This window comes from Gracilinanus agilis, chromosome 3 (genome assembly GCF_016433145.1).
Source record: "Gracilinanus agilis isolate LMUSP501 chromosome 3, AgileGrace, whole genome shotgun sequence".
Classification (NCBI taxonomy): Eukaryota; Metazoa; Chordata; class Mammalia; order Didelphimorphia; family Didelphidae; genus Gracilinanus; species Gracilinanus agilis.
Window position 1 is genome coordinate 289,109,143 of NC_058132.1, and position 3,704 is coordinate 289,112,846.

At 37.0% G+C, this 3,704-nt stretch overlaps 1 pseudogene; it reads left to right on the forward strand.

The window, feature by feature from the left end:
- The first annotated feature begins 1,026 nt into the window (after positions 1-1,026).
- Positions 1,027-1,712, forward strand: LOC123239131 (annotated as a pseudogene).
- Positions 1,713-3,704: the final 1,992 nt, after the last annotated feature.

The following is a 3,704-nucleotide window of genomic DNA, read 5'->3' on the forward strand; positions in this document are numbered from 1 at the left end:
TGCACATATACATAAATTCACATATATTTTTACAAGATCTTAAGCAGACACAAAAAAATAGGGAAATATAAAGTTATTCTCTGCTTGGTCATAAAATCACATTATTGCTAATTAGTAATTTTTAACAATAATTAGTAATGATAAGCATATAACTAATAAAATATTAATAATAATCTATTCATAATTACTATTTTACATTTTTTCTAGTGGTGTTTATACTATCCTTTCAGTTTCTCTCTCTCATATGTAGATTTGGATACACTTAGCAGTGTGTGTGAATGTATGTGCTGAGAGCAGACTTTTAAATTTAAAGATGTGAGAACCCAAACTATGCCCTTTTCAACAAGGGAAACTTTTGGCTTCTTAATAATCTCCAGCTATGAATATCTGACCTCATATATTTTTCTTAGTACAAATGTATTTAAGACCATTTAATTCCACACTTGATTATAATTATGATGATAGCTAAAATTCCTATAAATTTTTTCGCATAGAGCTTTACATATATTCCTATGTAATCCAACCAAGAACCCTATATAGAACATGCAATTATTAACTTTCTTTTCACAAATGAGGAAACAGAGGCTGAAAGTGACTAAGAAACTTGTCCAGATGAAGCTGTTGTGAGTCTCTACTGGTGCCTCCACACATTTTGTCATGGATCCAAATCCAAACTCAGACCCCAACTGCCCAGATCTTCTGCAAGTACTTTGAGATTGACTATTCTCACCTCTGTAGTTCCAAGAGAAACAGCCCACTAAGGGAACCAGGCAAGGAGAGCAGCCTTCTAATACCAGCTAGAAAAGACCATGATCTGCTTCTTTCACCCTGGGCTCTTTAAAAAAACAATTTCTTTTTAAAAAATTTCTACTTCATCTTGGTGACCTCTTGGCCAACTTTAGTTTATGATAGCCCTTTTGCCTTTTGGGTCTTGCTTCCATTAGGGGATATAAAAGGGGTGAGGAGGCCTAAGAGGATCCACTTTCAGGCCTTTCTCTACTGCACCCTTCATGGATATATGGTGATATGTCCACCAATGTTCCCATCTACCTGAAGCAGGACAGCTGCAAAGGGAAGAAGGGGAAGCTGAGTGACCAGCTGTCATTGGACATGACTTCTGGGAAACTTTTTCACACCTCCACTTTGGCAGCAGTGGTTTGTGAAAAGTGTTTGGTGACATCTCCTTTCTATAGGGCATGTTCCACTTGCTACCAGGTACAACGGTTGAGAAGCCTGAGGAGGAGGAAAAAATGTTACTTTAAACATTCCCTTCAAATTTACCAAGACCATTATGGTCTTTTATTGGGAGACCCTGGGGTCTTTGATGGGCATTCCCTTCTGCTCAAGAATGCTATTTTCCTCCCAGGAATTGGTGGATCCAAGGCCCTCATTCTGCCCTCAACTCAAGTCCAACCTACCCTACCCCATGCACATCTTGAGTCTTCCTTGACCTGAGTTACCTCAAGAGAATGAGGATTTGGAGATCTGGAGAACCAAGGATCCCGAGGAAGACTTCATGCCTGAGCAAGGAACCATTCCTCTCCCAAGTCAGCTACCTCTTTTTCTTCTATGTGGACCTGGGGCCTTCTGCACTGGATGACATCCTACAGATCATGTACCAACATCAAGATCTAGACAGAGTAGAGATCCCCACATTAAAGCCTAGGTATAGGGCAGGAGAGGATGTAGCATTAGGGATGGGTAAACCCTGAGGGCAAAAGTACAGTCAGGGATGCTTGTATTTAATAACCCAAACCTTTACTTTTGTGATTATAGGGAAGTTAATTTCTCTCTCTTGTGCCTGATTCTACCCCTCCCCCAAATTTGCTCTATTGGAAGAATGGAGTTTTAAGAGGAACTTAGCAGAAAATCACTTTGTACTCGTAGGGGCAAAAATGTGAGAGGAAATCAACCCATTTTGGCTGAGAGTGGCTCAGCTCTATTCTCAGATACTCCAGCTGACAGATTTTTCATAGTGGATGTCGATGACCAGAAAATATTCTCTTGAATTAATAAGGGATGGAGAAGGCTTAAGGAAGAACTGTAGGAATCCATCAAACCATAGGTAGGCATAGGGGAATAGACACCTCCTAGACTCTGATTATTCCTGGGGAGGACCTAGCAGTCAGTACAATACAAATTCAGTGTCAACCCATTCCCTGTCCCCCATCCCCCTCTCTTTCTGAGAAAGAGAAGATAGAGACAATGTTGCTAGCAATTATCTGATTATAGATAGCAGGATTCAATCCCAAGTCTTCTTAAATTCCAGAGCAGGACTCAGCACTCCACTAAACCAGCAGTTTTTAAAATGTCATCTAGTGATCAATGGGAGTTCCTGATACTCTTTCAATGGAGTCCATCAAATCCAATTTATTTCATAACAATGCCAAGACATTTTGATTTTTAAAAAAATAATATTGTATTTTCCTCAATTACATGTAAGAACAATTTTTACTTTTTAAAAATTTTGATTTTCAAATTCAAATTCTCTTCCTCTATCCCACCCCAATCTTCTTCTTCCTCCCCCTTTCCTGAGTTGATAAACAATTTGATTTAGATTGTTACACATGCAGTCATGTTAAATATTTTTCTGTATTAGCCATTTTGTGGAAGTAATCGTGAATTTTTAAAAATAAAGTAAACTATAACACGTTTCACTCGGCATTCAGACACCATCAATTCTTTTGTCAAGGGCAGATAGCATTTTTCATTGTAAGACTCTGGGATTATCTCAGAGCATTACATTGCTGAGAATAATTAGGTCATTTACAGTTGTTCATCAAAAAATGTTGCTGTCATCATGTACAATGCTCTTCTGGTTCTGCTTACTTCACTTTGCATCAGTTCCTTTCATATAAAGCATATTTTAATTTCTGACATGGTAAATTTGTACACATATAACCCACACAAACAAAGCTCCTTTGAAGAACTCCTCAGTATTCTTAAATAGAATAAAGGGATTTGAGGCCAAAAAGTTTAATAATAGCTATAATATATCAAGATTTCTATCACTGCATAAAGTGACAAGGCATTACATTTTATATGAATTTTAATTAGTATTTCTATTGACTCCTTCTAGGTTAATGTATATACTATTCCTAATTATATTAGAGCTTTCATTCTGTCTCCAGGCAAAACATTGAGAGCTGGATTTGGAGTGAGAGTCCTAAGTTCAAATGTGACCTTATTACATCATTTAGTCTCTGTCTTATTCTGCCTGCCAGTTTGGTGAATTATAATTTAGAGGATAATAATAGCACCTACATCTCAGGGTTATTGTGGTTATCGAATAAGATAGTATTTTCATTAAGTGGCACCATGGAAACATCACTGTGCCTTGAGTCAAGAAAACTTGAATTCAAATCTGACCTCAGATACTTACTGGCTATATGACCCTTGGAAATCCACTTAAACTCTGTTTTTCATCTGTAAAATGAGAATAATAACAAGACCTATCTCCCGAAGTTATTATGAGGAACAAATGAAATAATAATTTTAAAACACTTAGCATACATAATGACTTCCACATAGTTATCACTATTATTATTTGTAAGGTAATTTGCAAACCTCAGAATAATACATAAATGTTGACTTACTATGTCCTTAGCATCATCCTCATTCTGATGAACATTTTCTTTTCATTTCATGAATATGAATAGCAAATAAATGCTTTGAATTGGGCTGGATTTGGACAGGACTTCAGG